Raw genomic sequence first — 20201 nt, 5'->3', positions numbered from 1 at the left:
CATCCAAATTTCCATTTTCCATTATACCAAAACATCAAATCAAAATCAAAATTTTCACGGAACTAAAAATGAATATGAATGAAATGAAGAAAAAAAATAATATCTGAAATTTACAGCAGATTTAAAAAGTGACTTAGGGGAAATATGCCCATTTTAATCACTCTAAGCCGTTCGACCAATTTTCATCAATTTTGCCGTTTCCGCCATAAAATCAACATTTTTAGATGTATCAACAATGGAGAGTTGCTTGCTCACTTTTGTTTGAGCTATTTATTGCTTTGGAACCGTCAAAAACACTTTATGAAAGCTGTAATTCATGATCAAAGTGCTGATAGGCCGATAATAGAAATAGGCTGAGAAAGGGTATAGTTCCCCTATCACATTTTAAATCTCAATTTTGTAAATTTTGTAAATTTTGTAAATTTTGTAAATTTTGTAAATTTTGTAAATTTTGTAAATTTTGTAAATTTTGTAAATTTTGTAAATTTTGTAAATTTTGTAAATTTTGTAAATTTTGTAAATTTTGTAAATTTTGTAAATTTTGTAAATTTTGTAAATTTTGTAAATTTTGTAAATTTTGTAAATTTTGTAAATTTTGTAAATTTTGTAAATTTTGTAAATTTTGTAAATTTTGTAAATTTTGTAAATTTTGTAAATTTTGTAAATTTTGTAAATTTTGTAAATTTTGTAAATTTTGTAAATTTTGTAAATTTTGTAAATCTTGTAAATTTTGTAAATCTTGTAAATTTTGTAAATATGGTAAATTTTGTAAATTTTGTAAATTTTGTAAATTTTGTAAATTTTGTAAATTTTGTAAATTTTGTAAATTTTGTAAATCTTGTAAATTTTGTAAATTATGTAAATTTTGTAAATTTTGTAAATTTTGCAAATTTTGTAATTTTTGTAAATTTTGTAAATTTTGTAAATTTTGTAAATGTTGACAATTTTGACAATTTTGACAATTTTGTCAATTTTGTCAATTTTGTCAATTTTGTCAATTTTGTCAATTTTGTCAATTTTGTCAATTTTGTCAATTTTGTCAATTTTGTCAATTTTGTCAATTTTGTCAATTTTGTCAATTTTGTCAATTTTGTCAATTTTGTCAATTTTGTCAATTTTGTCAATTTTGTCAATTTTGTCAATTTTGTCAATTTTGTCAATTTTGTCAATTTTGTCAATTTTGTCAATTTTGTCAATTTTGTCAATTTTGTCAATTTTGTCCATTTTGTCAATTTTGTCAATTTTGTCAATTTTGTCAATTTTGTCAATTTTGTCAATTTTGTCAATTTTGTCAATTTTGTCAATTTTGTCAATTTTGTCAATTTTGTCAATTTTGTCAATTTTGTCAATTTTGTCAATTTTGTCAATTTTGTCAATTTTGTCAATTTTGTCAATTTTGTCAATTTGGTCAATTTTGTCAATTTTGTCAATTTTGTCAATTTTGTCAATTTTGTCAATTTTGTCAATTTTGTCAATTTTGTCAATTTTGTCAATTTTGTCAATTTTGTCAATTTTGTCAATTTTGTCAATTTTGTCAATTTTGTCAATTTTGTCAATTTTGTCAATTTTGTCAATTTTGTCAATTTTGTCAATTTTGTCAATTTTGTCAATTTTGTCAATTTTGTCAATTTTGTCAATTTTCTCAATGTTTTGCAACTAGTTGCAAACAAAAGTTTCCGCCATTCCGAAAAATAATCACTTTTGAATAGGATTTTTCAATTCAACATTTTTTTTAAGGTCCTATAAGCTATTGTGTTTCATTTGTTTTTAGTTTTCCATATGAAAAAACAGTTTAGGATAGTTTACTTTCCGATATAAGTGCTAAATTGTTAAATATTTCAACCAAAGAGTATTTTATTGTATTTCTCTTCTCTCTGTGTCAACACTTAGATGAGTGCTACTGTAAATTTATCATAATGTTATTTTACTTTCAATTTATTTTAAACACAAATCATTGACATATTTTAATGGTTCAACTCAACGATTACGGCAATTAAATTATGTAGTGGCCATTCGTTATCCTCCAACTAGGCAAAGCAATCTCGCTAGTTAGCATATAAAACACTCTTCTCATTACATCGGAAAGCAAAAAAAAAAAACACAAAAACTAATTAATGACCTACAAGCCCAGCTGCCAGATTGCCCTCGTCAACCAGTAATAGATTACAGCGAGAGCAAACAAATGCCCCAAACCCACCAACAACTACGGGACAGTCAAGTTCACATTCCAACCCCAAACGCAGAAAACCACTTCAGAATGGCACTGTTTTTGCGGCGCTCGTTTTCACCAAAAATTCCAACCAGTTTACTAATAACACAAGCTCAATGTAATAAAGCACAATTAAAAATAATTTATTTATTTTACACCGAACGATGGCAGAACGATGAGCAGTTCGTTTTTTTTATTCCCCTTTCAATTTCTCCCTTTTCCTGGGCCCATTAATCCGAAACGTCGGAAAATCTGCCCTCAAAAGAGTAGTGGAAAAATAGAGGGAAAACTCTCCGCTGAGCGTGGTTGACCGTTCGTTCTTTATTTCGGTTTGTTTGTTTTTCCTCTCTCTTTTTTTCAATTTCTACTTCCTTCTCAAACACTTCTCGAGCTGCGGAAAAGCGATTTTTCCGGACTTTTCCCCATGGGCAAGGAGAACGAAAAACAAGTCAGTCGTTGTTTTCCCTTTCACTCTTGGATTGGCTTGGACTTTAGTTGGTCTCGGTAGTATTTGCATTCGCAGTATCGTTTGTGGTTCATAAATCATTTCGCTGTTATTCTCTACTTTGGGGTGCGTGTGTGTCTTGGCAGTTTTTCTCGTGATCTCGTTGAAAATGGATGTGAAAAGTTGGATTAATTCATGTAACATAATTGATTTCAATTGCCATTAAAGGGTTTCTTAGGAACTTAATTAAATTGATAAAGTAGTTAAAATCTTACCACAAAATTCGAAGATAACATACATTTTTAATTTTTTTTTATACTTTTTATTTGGAAGAACTGTCTTGGCCACCATCTTCGAAATAAAAATTCATGAAAAACAAAATTGACAAAATTAAAAAAATTGAAAAAAAAATTGACAAAATTGACAAAATTGACAAAATTGACAAAATTGACAAAATTGACAAAATTGACAAAATTGACAAAATTGACAAAATTGACAAAATTGACAAAATTGACAAAATTGACAAAATTGACAAAATTGCCAAAATTGCCAAAATTGCCAAAATTGCCAAAATTGCCAAAATTGACAAAATTGACAAAATTGACAAAATTGACAAAATTGACAAAATTGACAAAATTGACAAAATTGACAAAATTGACAAAATTGACAAAATTGACAAAATTGACAAAATTGACAAAATTGACAAAATTGACAAAATTGACAAAATTGACAAAATTGACAAAATTGACAAAATTGACAAAATTGACAAAATTGACAAAATTGACAAAATTGACAAAATTGACAAAATTGTCAAAATTGTCAAAAATGATTATTTTTTGCAGAAAAAAAAACTTTTGTGATATTGTTCTTCAATTTAAAAAAAATCAAATAATTTTTTAGTGTCTCTTAAAAATCGTGAATTTCAAAAAACTATCTCTAGAAATATTTATTACCTTACTTTGTTAAAAAAAATTGCGTAGTTCAAATATTAAAAAAAGCATAACAATATATATTGTATAATTTTTTGGCAACAATTTCAAAACATTTTTCAATAACAAAAAACTCTACCCAACTCCATTCCGCACCGGCAAACCCAAAGGTCAACCGGTCCAAATGGTTGTCCGGCTGTCTGCGAGACTGTTTTCCCTCCATTTTCACTTTTCAATATGATGTAGTTTAAACTTTTCCGCGGTAATTTCCTTGAGGTTTTCCTCACTTGCTCTCCTCCCAGCTGGGTCTCTACCGAGTCTCATTTCCGACAAAGTCTTTGGTCTCAGGAGGGGAGGGGGGGGGGGGCTTGCTAATTGCTTCGGATGCTTCCCCCTCCTCCCCCCATCAGTTAAGGTGCCGTTTAACCCTGAGACTTTTCCACTCTGGCTGTCTTACTCTCTTTCTTTTCCACCGCCACTGTGGTTGTGGTGCGTTTATTTTTCACTTGGAATATGAGTGCGGGAAAATAAGGAAAGGCAAAAAAAACAGTAATAAAAATAGCAGAAAGATTGTTGAACTTGAATAAACAGCTCCATTATGGAAGACAGCGCGGGGGCTGCTGTTTGCCTGACTTTGCCATGCAAGGAAGAAAAATGGATTTTTACGAGGAAATTTTTCACCGAGTGATGACGGAAATGAGTGTTTATAGATCATGTTTACTGATTTTTCCCAAAGGAAAACTTAAACTGGTTTGGAGGGACTTCCAGTTAGAGGCAAAAAAGTTTCGTTGAGACAAACATTTGAATGGGGCATATTCACTTTTAAACTAAAAACTAAAAACTGAAAACTAAAAACTAAAAACTAAAAACTAAAAACTAAAAACTAAAAACTAAAAACTAAAAACTAAAAACTAAAAACTAAAAACTAAAAACTAAAAACTAAAAACTAAAAACTAAAAACTAAAAACTAAAAACTAAAAACTAAAAACTAAAAACTAAAAACTAAAAACTAAAAACTAAAAACTAAAAACTAAAAACTAAAAACTAAAAACTAAAAACTAAAAACTAAAAACTAAAAACTAAAAACTAAAAACTAAAAACTAAAAACTAAAACCTCCTGGTCAAGGGTTACCGCGTCAATCGGCCAAAAAATCTCCATTTCCCAAACAGATGTGCCCGATCCATGTTTTGCGCGCGCGGATCTTGTAAATAAACCGTTCAATTTTGCGCGCACTCCAAACAATATCGGGCAAACGGCCCAGACCAGTGCTGGCCGTCGTCGCGTGTCGATCTCGAATGGTTGTCCCAATTCCTACCGGCCAGTGTGGCCAGCATCACCGACACACACACACACACACGATCGCGACTTATTTTTAGGATCAACTTGCTCACAAAATATTGTGTACATTTTCCACAGCGTGTGGTTGTGTGTGTGTGCAACGCGGAAAATTCTCTCACTTTTCACGGGAATAAAATCTTTTCAGTTGAAAATTCATCGAATAACGGTACGGACCGTACGGGCGCGGCCGGGATCGCGAGTTTGGGCGCTATTTTGTTATTAAATTTTGCTCGCTGGTGCATTTCTACGTTACGCTGGTACAGGAAAGGTGCGTTGCAATTTTCTTTTTTGCCGTGGAAAATATTCCTGAAGGCAAAGTGATTCCCCGAATGGTGTGTATCGAAATTCCGCAGGCCATCCGGGAACGCAGCAGCAGAAGTCAGTGTGGCAATTTTTACCTCTTTGTGGAAAACAAAAACAAAAAAAAAAATCTCGGAACTGTTGATGAAATTTTTCCTGAACCGTCAATTTTAGCAGTTTTGTGAGGAAACCATCCAACGTGATCGAAGGGGGTGGGAAAATTGACGCTCGTGTGCTTGTGAGGATTTTTCATGGAATATTTTGCGCTCCAGAGTGAAGACAAATGCATTCTGCTGAAATGTTACAAAATGCATCGCTGATGTTCGAGGAACGGAATCGAAAAGAGCTGAACATGTTGTTTGTTGCTTCGTTGGCTAGAAAAATGGGGAAGAAATATTCTTAATTTCAATTGTAAAGCATTTTCAATTCTGGGAATTTATGCAATGCAGATTTTTTGTATACAATACAATGGAACTCAAGGTACTAACATAATTGGGTCAAGTCGCCTCAAACTTCTAGAAATCAAAACCAGCACGAATCTAAATTTTCGTCCAAAATGAACCACCTCCTTCATTTTGACACCACTCTAAAAATGGACGTAGAATTTTTTTGTCAAACTATTCTAAAAATTGACAATATCTTAGAAACTATTGATCCAATTTTGAGCATGAGCATTGGTTGACTGCCAATGAGCTGCTACACCGTTTTTGACGGATCAGCTGAAGTTACACAATGAACCAACCCGATCAGACGTTAATAACTAAATTCATACCAATTCAATAGCAAATTCTGTTAAAATAACTAAAATTGTTATGCATTTTTCTTGAAACCCCCTTTTTTGCATACGAGTAGTTCAAAAATTTGTTCGAAAAATAACTAAAAATGTTTTTAGTCTGTTATTACGGTAACAATACAACAACAAAATAATGATAACGGCGAATAACAAATCTTGTTATAAATAACATAAAATGTTAGTGGCCTAGTATTTTCAAATAACAAAAAATGTTATTCCCAAGTTATTTTCATCTACTCGGGAACAGATGAGTAGTGGGATCCTCACTGTATAACCCCTGAAGATCTCTGCTTTAAGTCAATACCGGCGCCCCCCCCCCCCCAAGGAGATGTAGTTCAACAAAAGGTAGGAATGTTAGTCCAATAGTTGAAGTTGCAGACTCATCAGACACAGAGTTTGTCACTCTATACCTGTTGACACCGCACGAGACCGTTGAATCCACAGCATCTCCTTCAAACATCACGAGAAGTGGGGGAATTTTGTTAGTAGGGAAATGTAAGGGAAGGTCAGGATTGGTAGATGATATGACCAGAAAGGGGAATAATCGTTGATAAATTTATGAATATCATCATTTTGAAATTTTAAAAGAAAAATGTCCAAAAACATGAGAAAATTTCTTGCATTGACATTGGAAATTGGATCATAATTTTTCAAATATATCGACAACTGAAATTGAGGGATAATTGAGTAGCAATTTAAAGTTATTATCTTGGGCCATTTCTGTGACATTAAGATAGGATCGAACAAGTTACACTGTTGGATATGTTATTTTGACCTCATATTTGTATTTTTCTGAAATCGAAAATTTTAAGTTAAGTTTTTGTTCCTCGACTCTGGCCAAGGTATGGTGGGGATTTTAAAAAATATAATAATTGAAATTAAAAGCCAGAATTTCAAACAAACTTAAAAAATAATTTGTGCCTGGCTAATGATCAGAGTCATGGCTTTCTACCTAAGGTACTCGCGATTGAGTGTGTAGTAGTGCGGTTGTCAAAATCGCTATCTCTGACTCTCTCACTCCACTGACACTGACATTGTTTATGTTTTGGTTTTCCTGGCACGGTCCATTGTTCTTTTGTTATTGTTTTGGTTTTAGTGGCACGGAGTCATGCACTCACACTAATGCAAAGCAAGATGACGAGTACCTTTGATATACAGCCTTGGATCAGAGTAGTGCGGTGCCTGTGTGGACGCTCAGTCCTGTTTTTTCGTGTTATTTTCCGTCTCTTTTATGTCGCTGTTCGAGTGCATGAGGTGATTGGCTATGTGTGTGTGTGTGTGTTTAACCAATCCAATATCCGTAGGCCGGCTACGAAATTATGGGAAAGTATAATCTGTATCAGACTTGGTTTATGCTGATACAGCTTATCGCAGTCCCGGACATTAGGTGGTGTTAGCCCTCGCGCTGCTTCCAATGACCCGTTTCAGAATGACAGAGCTCCTTGCGGTCCAATTCCGAGGTCATTGGGCATTGTCCGGCCCCGCCCAAACATAGAACAAGAACCAGAAGAGTCCTCGAACTATCTTCAGACTTCCAATCTCATAAGGCAGAAATGAGATTAGCGCGTATTTAATGGTTGTTGATGAATAGGCAAATTTTGAAAGTTTGAATTTGGATAGATCTCACCAAGTTTCTGGAATTTCCGGTAGCCCTCTTTGTCGGCTGCTTTGCTTCTAAGCAACTGGATGTTGCCATCCGTTTTTGGTCGTAATCGTTCGGATGGCCAGCTGCGTGTTCCAAACACGAGCAGCTTGATCTTGCTCATCTTGTGGAATGGTTTCCTTGCCGGCAGCGGACACGATCCTTCGGCTTCTTCGCAGTGTCCTCTTCAGCATCAGCAGCAACAAAATTCCCCGAAAAGATCCCGCCAGAACTTGTGTTTGTTCACTCTTCAACACGATACATGCACCAAAAACTTTTAATTTTAATTAATCGAATCAATTATGACCAAAACAAAACAAAACACCTCGTCGAAAAATAATTTGATTCCGCATCACTGTGTCGAAACTGTCATCAGTGCATGAGGTGATTGGCTATTATAATTAAATAATGGCATCAGTAGTGTGGTGCTTTTCGGGACGCGCAGTCCTGTTTTTTTTCGTGTTATTTTCCGTCTCTTTTATGTCGCTGTTCGAGTGCATGAGGTGATTGGCTATTATAATTAAATAATGGCATCAGTAGTGTGGTGCTTTTCGGGACGCGCAGTTCTGTTTTTTTACCTTCTTTTTTTTTCATTGTTTTTTTTTTCCACTCGCGTTCGTTGGCCGATGAGTTTTTTTGTGTTGTTCTCTATTTATAGTTTTCTATAAAAACGTACCTATTTTTTTTTTTTGAGACTAGCAAGTCGTATTGCTGGATTAAGCCCTTTCTATATCATTTCAATAATCATTTCAATAAATGAAGCCCTTCCTACATCACCGTTGATCGGAAGGCACGCCGACGGAGAATTTCTGGAGAATCGCGGTCGAATTAATACTATATTTAAATCCCTAGATAGCTATCTTTCCGCAGCCGGCTGCCTAAGATTTTTAAAATTTCAACCGATAAACAAATTGCTTATGGTCGCATCACCTACCACAGTGAATCCTGACCTCATACCCATCTTACTAACCCCTCAAAACTCATGTGATACTTTGTCGGAGACGCAGTCGATTTGGCGGTCCCATCACTCAAGTATCGGACTAACATTCCCATCCACTTCCCCGTGTCTTACCTCTGGTCGTGGCCGGCGTCGGTATTGATCAGCATGATAGGGGACCATCCATAAACCACGTGGACACTTTTTAGGGAATCTCAACCCCCCCCCCCCTTCGTGGACAATTGTCCATACAATAAAAATCTTTTTTGTATGGAGCGTGGACAATCACCATGCCCCCCCCCCTAAAGTGTCCACGTGGTTTATGGATGGTCCCTAGGGACCTTTGAAAATTGCGAAGGGGTGATGATTGGTTCCTACTTTTCATCTGTGGTCCACGGAGCAATGTTTGGGGGTCCTGGTCAATAACGAAGTAGCAGCTACGGGTAGACACCAATGCTATGCTATGCTATGCTAATTTGTGCCTGGCTAATGATCAATGAAAAATTGTTATTGTGAATCAATAGTTGAATAAATTTCAGCTATTAGTGAATGAATCAAGTTCTTTGAATCTTTTCAGATTCATGAACGCTGCAGAAAATTAATAAATCTGCAATTAATTTTAAATTTCTCGTTATAAATTTTTCTTTATCTTTATGATCTTTGTGAAGGTTATATTTTTTTTGGGTTTTTTTATCTTAAAAATTTTAAAATCAATGAAAATAAATATAATTCACAACAAGGCCTTTACATTTTTTTAAAAGTTTACTGTTATTTAGTTAAAAAAACATGAGTCAATTTTATTTCAAGAGTATAAAAAAAAAATCCGCTCAGTTCCATTTTACCATGCCTAGACTCGTTGTACATATTCTTCTCTGAAACAAAGATTTGTTACAATTCAATAAATTAACAACATATTTTGCTCACAAAAATCGACCTGTCATCCTTCCCATTGTATTGAACTGGAGTCTGTCTTAAGTCGTCCTTAGAAAGGTGTTTTGATAATCTCACTGACAATTTATATCAAGAAGATTGATGTTTGGTTTTCTCTAAAACCCACGTTTTTAAATACTTAGGTAAAAACGTTGTTATGGTTTCGTTCGAGCAATCTGTCAAAACTGTATGGACTTTCGTAATTTTTGTTCTCGTGGATCAAACATACTTTTTGCTCAGGTATTTAAAAACGTGGGTTTTATAGAAAAACTACATGTATAGCTGTCAAAATATTGGAAACTTTATGCCCTTTTCCGATGCCACATCGGTTGACTTGTGAATTGTGGACCGGTTCGTATGCCGGTGGATTTTCCGACGACGTAATTCCGGGTTGGTACGAAATTCCAACGAAAAATCTATTCTATCGATACAAAAACCCCCAAAACGGTTTTATACCCACTCCAGAATGTTTATTTTGCAATTCTATGGTAATATATTGAAATTTAGTTAAATTGAAAGTTTGCAAAATTAAGTTTAGATAAGTTTTATTTAGAATTTCCAGAGTTATAAAAACTTTTATACTAAGTATTCAGTAAACTTTATCAATCAAATCAAACCATCCACATTAACGACCCCCGGGTCTTTTGTGGTCTCTATTGCAAGTTTCTGCTCGAACCTAAGAGTCCGATGGCTGGAATGGGGAGAGCACCCAAACCTCTTTTTACTCCACCCCAGTGTTTGAACTGACGACCTTTGGATTGCGAGTCCAACCGCCGCCAGCGATTCCACCGGAGTAGGTTTGGTTTGGTGTGTTGTTTGTACTTAAGGCATGGAGACAACTCCTACACCTGGAATGACTTAACGGCCTAACAACAACCAAGGCCGGGACCGACATTTTACTTCCTCATCCGATGGAAGGTAAACTTTATATTCAATCCAAATTATTTTTTCCATCAGTCAAGGATGCCTTTTTGGAGTTGGGAGACTGGATTAAAGGTGATTTTTCAACAAATAACTTTATTTATGTTAGTTTTTCGAAAAGTGTACACATTTTTTCACTTTTTTTTATTTCTGTAATAGTATTTGATATATAACTTTTTAGGGAAATCATCTTTTCATGAGCTTTTTATAGCAAAATTTTCGGCATGATTTTCTGAACAAAACGTAGTACTAGGTTTCTGTCAAACTTTAAATTGTTTACAAGTTTCATCACAAAATGTGCATAGTGCCCAAGGGGTGTAAATACTTTATTTACATATTATATATCCGTCAAGACTGTAAGAGTAGAAGAGAAAAAAAGAAAAACAGAAAAATATTTTTTTTCGAGACCAATTTTCTGCTAAACATTCAATCCCAATATATTGAATCTCTAAGAATATGATAAAAATTGCTGTTCATACAAAAATGATAAATGAAAAATAAAAAATCTGTCTCTTATGAAGGAATTTTCTGATCGATTTGGTGTCTTCGGCAATGTTGTAGGTACACGGATAGAAATCTTGTAAGCAAATCTGCTAACTCTGTGTTATTGAATTCGAATACATGGAAATGTTTGCAAAATCGTCAACATTTTTCTGAATTTTGCTGCAAATGTTTTCAAAATCGATAACATTGTTGTTCAAAATCGAAAAAAAAATGTTGATGGTTTTTTTTAAACATTTATATGTTGTCAAATTCAACAATACAGAGTTACCAAATTTAGGGTTTCTATCCGTGTATGGATAAGGAATGCACTGAAAAAAAATGATTTACGGTAAAAAATTGGTGTTTTTTATTTTAACTTTTTGTCACTAAAACTTGAATTGCAAAAAAAAAAACAATATTTCAATTATTTTTAATGCCAACATTTATGCAATTTCCAGAATGTGCAAAATTTTTTTGACCAAGTTATGAATTTTTGAACTAATACTATTTTTAATTCAAAAAATAGAAATATTGGTCGCAAAAAAATCAACTTCATTTTTGTGAATTTGTATTCTAAAAAAACTTAAGTGAAATTTTGATAAAGTGCACGGAATTCAAGTTATAGCCATTTTTAGGTAGTTTTTAAAAATAGTCGCAGTTATTCATTTTATTTTTTTATTTTGCTTTATTTAACTTTGTTGACCTTTTGTTGTTGAGATATTGCCTTGCACAAATCAAAAAACAGGAAAATTGAGTTTTTCTAAGTCTCGCCTACCATTTTCGAATGTCGATATCTCAGCAACTAATGGTTCGATTTTCAATGTTATGTTATGAAACATATGTGAAATTTTCTAATCTTTTCGAAAACTATGTTTTCAGTTTTTTTTTAAAATGAAGACTAACATTTCAAAAGGGCTTAACTTATAAAAAAATGAAAATATTGTTTTCGAAGAGATCGAAAAAAATTACGATTGTTTCATAATCTAACATTGAAAATCGGACCATTAGTTGCTGAGATATCGAAATCAGAAAAAAGTGGGTTGTTTGGGTGGGACTTAGAAAACATATTTTTTTGTGTGTATTTTATATTCTTAATATTTCATGCTCGATATGCTTTTCAGGTATGTTTCTACTTTTTATTTAGGCCGTTGCAAATATTTTTTGAAGTTAATGTTCCTCAACTCAGACCAAAGTCGAGGGGGGGGGGGGGGGGCAAAAAAATAAATAAATGGAAGTTACAGGCCACGCTTCAACATTTCAATAAAAAAAAAAGTGTTTTAAAATGTATTAGTTCAAACATGCTAAATATGATCATCAATGCAGAATAGATCATTTTATATTGTTTTCAGTTGATTAGACTTCTGTTTCCATTAAAATTCGCCGCCTGATTTTTCAGATTATTTCTGAATGAGGGGCGACATAAACTTTGAGAAATATTTGCAACGACCGTATTGAATTGAAAAAATAAAAATAAGCAATTCACAATTTGCCCATTTCCTTTATTTTTAAAGATTATGTTTTCTCCTTTTTAATGCATTTGAAAATGTTATTTCATGACATTTCGGTCAAGTAGGTTTCCCATACTAATGAGCTACATATTCCAGGGTGTAATATTATATAGAATTTCATATAATAATTCAAAATTTATTTTACACCATTGTGATAAATAAAACGGTTATTTGGATTAATTTATAAAAATTCTTTTTCAATAATTTTTCTATTTTTTTATCTTGACGCAACTAAGAGAGACTTAGCTAAAAATGCAAATTTGTGCTGAAGGTTGAGAGGTCTATTAGAACCATATGCAAACTAAACCAGAATTATACCAAGATACAGTTTTAATTTGACATGTATGTACTGAAAAGCTCTAACGAGCAACGTGGTTAGCCAAAGTTGATACAGCTGTTTCGAACATATATTTTTAGAAAAAAAAGAAATGCTTTTGCGAAAATCATCAAAGTATGCAACTTCTATGACATTTTTTATTCGAAAAAGATCACAAAGTTATTTAGTGAACGCCATTTAGTCTGAATGTTTTCTTGCTTACATTAAAATATTTTCACTATTTCAACATTTCACGCAAGCGTCACCATCACCGTCACCATTAGCATTGTTCACAATATGTCCCACAACACTTGCAAAGTAAATTACCATAAACCAATCGTTCAATTTTAATTAACTCATCCCCTTTCTGAAAAAAAAACCGGCGAAAAAAACCTGACATTTTCCTCATTACCGTGCGCGCGCGCGCTAAGTGACGAGAGGAGAGGAAAATTCATCACAGAACGACACTCGCCAGCAATGTATGAGATCCTGTTCAAACTGGCCACCAACAGCTTTTACAGAGTGCAGGTCAGGGGGGTGGTGCATCCGGCGGGTCGGGACACCCTGTCAGCTCAGATTTATTCTCTTCCGTCGCCAACCGCCAGTTCTTTACTGTTTTTATTTTTTCTGTATTGGCTTCGCGACAGTTTAATTTATGACCCACGGCGAACGCACAATAATATTTTAAAAACTGAAATTACACGCCGAAATGAGATCAAAGAGAGCAGTTTCCGTTGCGCTCGAGGGGGGTGTGTGGCTGCATGGAGTCGGTTGTTTGGGAGTGCTTTTGAAGCGAATTGATTTTATTTAATTTTATGATTGCCGCTGGAAAATTGCTTCAGCATTTTTCTGAAAATTTTTGGTATGAATATTGAAAAAAGTCAAAATAGCAGTTTGTTTTTTTTTGCCATGGCAGTTAAATAACCCAAGTAACATTTTTTTCCAGGAGTTCTACAAGAGCTCTTCAAGATAGCTACAGCATAGCAGTTTGGACCGCGGTAGGATAAAATTCTCTTAAAAACTTCTTCAGGAGTTTGGAAGAGTACTTGAAGAGAGTTTTATCCTACCGCGGTCCAAACTGCTATGCTGAAGCTATCTTGAAGAGCTCTTGTAGAACTCCTGGAAAAAATGTGACTTGGGAAAGTAATTCAACAAAAAAATCAGGTTTAGGAAAATGCATTCGGAACATTTAAAAATAAAAAAACACACACTTTTAGTTTTGGCCATGTCATGATTCCCTAACTTTTATTAGTTCAGGTGGTCTGCCATTTATTGTTATTCGAACAAACCTAACCAATAAATTCAATTCGAAATTTTTCTGGAAGAAATGTGATTTCAAATCTTTATTAGTTTGTGTGGCCTTCCATTTACTGGTTGGATTTTGAACTCAGGCTTGCAACTTTTTGTTATACATTTTTGAAGTGGTAATTTTCTCGTCACATAACTTATTCCAAAAATCTAATTTTTCCCTAAGCAAAATCTCGCATTGAATTTGGTGGTTAGGTTTGTCAGCGTCCAAACAGTATATGGCAAACCACCTAAACTACAGTCCAGACTCGATTATCCGAAGCCTCGACTATCCGAAGTTTCGATTATCCGAAGTTCGATTATCCGAAGGTTTGTATGGGACTTCGGATAATCAAATCACGATTTTTTTCGTTTTTTTTTTTTGTTTTAAACATCAAATTCGAGCTCTGCTTCCCCATTTTAGTCAAATTCGAATAGTTGATTGCTTATTAAATAATTAAAATGCATGCAAACAAAAATAAGACAGCGATTAAATTTTTTGTGATTCGATTATCCGAAGTGAAATTTTTCCGAGGCCTTCGGATAATCGAGTCTGGACTGTAGTATAAATTTTAAAATTGTTTTATTTCCTAATCCTAAGATGATTTTTGTTTATATTGTAATTTGGCAATTTTATCAAGGATTGATGATGTAATAATATAATAATTATTAAGTGAGTAATTCGCTACGAAATCTACCGATTTCGACCATTTTTATTGTTTGTATTTTTGACTTGGCTTAAACTTTGTGGGGGACTTTTCTATTTATTTAAATTTCAATTTTAAACTTACATTGTGTTGTATTACTATGACATAATTATATTAAATATATACAAATTTTATAAATTTTGAAACATTCTATTTAACATTCCAACGCCCAAGGCTCCAAAAAAGTTGGAACGGTAATTTCAACTCGCTGGTTCTCGGGCATAAATCAACCAATCAAGATGATTCTTTTTTCCAGTGATTTGTAAGAATGTCTGGATGATCCTAGACCTTTGCAGAACTCAAATTGATCAAATCTGTAATTTTTGAGATCAAAAACATCGTTCCAACTTTTTTTTTCGCGTGTAAAAAAAAATCGCCGAAAATTCCGCGGTGGCAGTCGTTTTGAAAAAAGGTGGAACGATGTTTTCGGTCGCAGAAATTACAGATTTGTTCAAATCAAGTTCTGCAAAATTTTAGGATCATCTAGACATTCTTACAAATCACTGGAAACAAGAATCGTCCCGATTGGTTGAGTTATGCCCGAGAACCGGCGTTTTGAAGTTACCGTTCCAACTTTTTTGGGAGGCTTGGGCGTCCGTGTAAGTTGGACATGCGTTGGGCGTTCCAGTGTTAATTTGCAAAATTCGACCCTTGATTCCCGGGAATTTAAAATCTCAAGAATCGGACTATTCAGAAAAAATAGGTACCCGGAAAGAAATTGAGAATTTTTAATTTTTTCTTTCTTTTAAAAAGCTTTAATATCCCAAAATCCATAGTTTTTAAATATTCGATTTTATTTATTTGTTTTAGAGGACAAAACCCCACATTTTTTAAGCCATTCAAAAGTATCTTCTAAGATTTTGCCGACGAGTTTTGGTTGTTTTTAAATAGTGATTTTTGTAAAAAAAATAATATTGTACTTTAAAAACTTTTTGCACCAAACATTAAATATTACGCCCTTTTGAAATGTTAGTCTTGATTCAATTGTTATGATAATATTGTGAAAAATCAGTAATTTTTCGAAAGTAATTTTTGTGTACTTAGCAGAGAAGTTTTGAAATTTAAACTGAATGCACTTCTTTCAAAATTTCTTAAAAACCTAAACCCTAAAAATCCGTCGAATATTGTTGAATCAACTTTGTTTTCATTAATTTTTTTCCAATATGATATTTTAATTAGGAGGAAGTATTGCTGGATTTTCAAATATTCCAATGATATTTTGGTTTAAATCATCATCATCGTGAGAAATTCAAATGGAAATTGAAAACATAATCATTGAATTAATATAACTTTGCAACGCTTGATTGAATTAAAAGTAAGTTTTAGTTTTTTATGTTTTCTTTAATCTTTTTGATCTGAAATTTCATAAGTTTACAAACATTTTTCTAATGCTATATTTCTCGAAAATAAAGAACTGTTATATTTCCAATCGATAACAATACACGAGAATTGTTTCGTAAACGAGAATTGTAAAAGAAACAAAATATGTATTAAAATGGCTTTGAATTGAATGAAAAATTTAATTTAATGTAGTCCGTTTGATCATCTAGTAGAAAAAATTGTCCTGATGATGTAAAAACTTCAAAAAATGTTTACAATTTTTAATTGATATCTTTTTCTTTCGAAAAGAATAAAAAAAAATATGATAATAGGGTTTTCTATGAAAATGAGAATATAGCATTTTTTCAACAAGACCAACTACAAAGTTATACATTTATATGAAAAACGAAACTATTGGCACTACGCCCCCCGGGGCATGGCCTTCCTCTAACGTGGGATTTCTGCTCCAGCGCCTCTGACGAGACAGGAGAAACCGGGACCGACGTTTTACTTCACCATCCGATAGAAGCTCAGTGGATAAGGCGGGAATCGAACCCGCGTCTCATAGCATCATCGGGATCGGCAGCCGAAGCCGCTACCCCTGCGCCACGAGACCCACACCCATGATACATTTATATACAAAGTATATATATAGAAGTTCCCCACAAAACCAGCATAAAAAAAACAAAAGTGCTCGGATCGGGCTTAAAATTTGACTGGGGGTCCTTTGTCAAAATAATAAGACCCGCTTTTTTTTGTTTGGCCATAAGAGTGATCTACGCCTTGAAAGGGTGGTACAAAAAAAAAGACACAACTTTTTGGTACCCATACATAAACAGGTCATCGCTGAAATTTTAATGTTATCGCAGTTTTAGTGAAAAAAAGTAGATGTTTTTTTGCTGATTTTGTCATTATCTCCACCCAAAATTCAGAGTCGAGATAATCGTTCTCTCAAAATTTATTGAGGGCTCAGTGCCAAAATCGATAAAATAATGGTACCAACTCACACCATCATAACAAATGAGTTCATTCGTTAGTTGAATCAATAAATCTCCAACAAGTGTCATACATCGACTTCTGACTTCTCCTTGGTCACCAAGCTGTGGTGGCCGAGGCAGCTAAGTCATTGGATTGATTTGTCAAAGGTCTCTGGTTCGATTCCCGTTGTCGACACTTTTGGTTTTTTGTTTGACGGATGAACTTTTTTTGCAAATGAACCTCGAGAGAATAGTTCTATCGCCCATCTCGAGCTGTGTTCTCTGCGTCCGTGAATGGTACCACTATTCTCTCGACTCGAGACCATCATTCTCTCGGACTAGCGCTGCCAGTTTTGTGTGTCGTTTTTGCGCGCGGCGCGTCTAAAAATGAGAATTTTATGTTCAGAATATCATATCTTGGAATCCTGTTTGTGAACTCCCTACATTTTTTAGAATGTTACGTAAAATTGACCGAGAAATGCGATTTCTGCATTTTAAAGTTTGATACGACCATTTTATACGTTTTGCTAGATTTTTGAAATTCTTACTATTTTTCTTTGAAAGGCGAACTTATCAGCATTCATTTGCGTATAAGTCATCTAAAATCGGTTGAAATTGTGGGGTTGTGTCGGGATTTCTGATTTTTTGAAAAAAAGTGTTTTTTACGAATATTAACGAAAATTGCAATTTTTTGGACTACCCTAACAAGGCGTACATAACCCTTATGGCCAAACAAAAAAAAAAAAATCAGTTGTAATTATTTCGGCCAATTTTGAGCCCGATCCGAGCCCTTTTGTTTTTTTTGTCATGCTGTTTTCGTGAGGAATTGCTACTTTTTTGTCATGTGATAACAACATTCTTCGAACAGGTTTTGTTTTCTTTGGGGTTGCCAGTTTTGAAAAGAAAATGGTTTTGGAAAAAGTCTCGGAAATGTTATGGGAATTCGAATATTCTGCGAAATTTAAGCCAATAAATTTATATTAACGTACCAGATCCATACAACATTTAGTTTTTTTCCCTACACCCAAAGTTAAAGAACGAGAGGATAGTCCTCACAAAAAGAAACGTGAGGAAAGTGCTATTTTGCGAGAGTATAGTCCTCTCGCGTGTTCATTCGTTCATTGGAACAGTTCATCCTATTGAGTGGCTTATATGGACACATGACCGCCACTTTGTCACCGAACCGTGGTGGCCCATACGGCAAAGGCACGGTTCAATATGCCGAAGGTCTTGGGTTCGAGTCTCGGTACCGGTACTTTTTTTTGATAGATGAACTTTTTTTGAAGATGAACCCATGAGTAAAGTACTCTCGGTAATTTCGGGATTTATCCTCTCAGTCCGCACACAGTACCATTTTACTACCGAATCGTGCTCTTTATTCTCTCGTATGCCGATGCCCAGTTCTGGGAAATTTCAAATTTTAAGCCTGATTTTCGAAATTTTTGAACAAAAAATATTTCAAAATGCTTTATGCATCGCTACAGTTATGCTGCTATCAAAATATCAATGAATTTATGCAAATATTTTTTTTCCTGAACTTTTACTTATTGTAAACATGAAAAAACTTAAAATATTTATTTGATTTCAAATGCAAAACATACATCCACAGTAGAGAGAAAAGCTCTTCCAAAATTAAATGAAAGAATAAACTTCTCGAGGGTGAACCACCACGAAATTGTGTTCATTTGTTCATTGAAACAGTTTATCCCATTAAGTGGCTTACATTGCCAAATGACCATCTTATATTCATCGAAATTTGTGGTGGCCGATACGGCAAAGGCGCAGTTTGATAAGTCAAAGGTCTTGGGCTTGAGTCTCAATGTCGGCACTGTTTTTTTTTTGTTGGTTGATGAACCTATGAGAATAACGCTCTCGCCAATCTCGGGATTTATCCTCTGTGTCCGTTCTTTATACTATCAGATCGTGTTTTTTATTCTCTCGGATGGCTCTGCCCAATAACACAATTGATTTTGCACAATTTGTTCAAGTTCAAGTTCAATGTCGAAATTTTTATTGGCGTGAAAATAATAAACATTAAATTACCTTCAAATTACAAAAAAACCATGGCTACAATATCCTTGCGTGATGAAAACCCACGGAAACTCAGTTTTCCCATCGTTTAAAATTCGAGTACTCACTTCAATGAAATCCCCTTCGCCGCATGTAAAATCCAGCAACTTTAAAGCGAACGGGAGCTTTCATGCTCAGCTTACCGGTGTACATAGTTGCAAACGTGTGCGCCAGAGTGGAAAAAACGTGAGGCGGAAAAAATTGCCCTCCCGGCCCTTCAATGAAAATCCCTCCCTCGGGGTGGGCGGAGGAAAAATCCCTGGCGGATCCCCGGAAGCGTTTGTCCCACTTCCCTCGCCCAGGAGGAGAAGCGGGACTTTTCCGCGTTGTTTGGTGTAAAATAATTAAAATTTTATTCAACACGTACAACCGTGGCGGCTTTATTCCGTGTGTGTGCGTGCACTTTTGTGTGATTTTGCGGAAGATTTGATGCGGTTTGGGTTGGAAAATGGGCGTTTTTTTCAGGCACGAGGGAGGCCTACGATCACGTTGATCGGGGAAAATAACAATGGAGCAAAAAAAAAAAAATAAAAATAAAATGATAAAGCAATCCAGTGTGGGCGGTGCGCGAGTGCATCGGCAAAAATACTCTGCAGATAAAATAAAAGCCATCATTGAAACAGATTTTCACGGAAGGGTGCTGGCGTGTGATGACGTTGTTTGTGTAATTTGCGCACAAGAATAACACACTCCAGGATGGAAATCTGTTTGCAAATTTAACGTGTGTTTTTAGCGAAGTGAGTCCAGAGCAGAAATTGAACAATATTTAGCAAATGTGTTTAAAATTTATTTTATGAAAATAGTGGCATAACCAATTATCTTTAACATTCCAACGCCCAAGGCTCCAAAAAAGTTGGAACGGTAACTTCAACTCAATGGTTCTCGGGCATAACTCAACCAATCAAGATGATTCTTCTTTCCAGTGATTTGTTAGGATGTCTAGATGATTCTAGACCTTTGCAGAACTTAATTTGATCAAATCTGTAATTTTTGCGATTAAAAACATCGTTCCAACTTTTTTTTTCGCGTGTAAAAAAAATTCGCCAAAAATTCCGCGGAGGCAGTCGTTTAAAAAAAGTTGGAACGAT

General features: G+C 34.4%; 1 protein-coding gene across 1 annotated transcript in view; it reads left to right on the top strand.

Annotated features, from left to right (window-relative positions):
- Nucleotides 1-5063: 5063 nt before the first annotated feature.
- LOC120412884 (ras-related and estrogen-regulated growth inhibitor) overlaps nucleotides 5064-20201 on the top strand; it is a 31087-nt gene continuing 15949 nt past the window's right edge. Inside the window, exon 1 of the mRNA XM_039573512.2 lies at nucleotides 5064-5190. The gene's annotated coding sequence lies outside the window, so the exon portion shown is untranslated. The remainder of the gene's footprint in view (nucleotides 5191-20201) is intronic.

Source organism: Culex pipiens, chromosome 3 (assembly GCF_016801865.2).
Source record: "Culex pipiens pallens isolate TS chromosome 3, TS_CPP_V2, whole genome shotgun sequence".
NCBI classification, from domain to species: Eukaryota; Metazoa; Arthropoda; class Insecta; order Diptera; family Culicidae; genus Culex; species Culex pipiens.
This window is presented reverse-complemented; position numbering and strand designations above follow the sequence as displayed.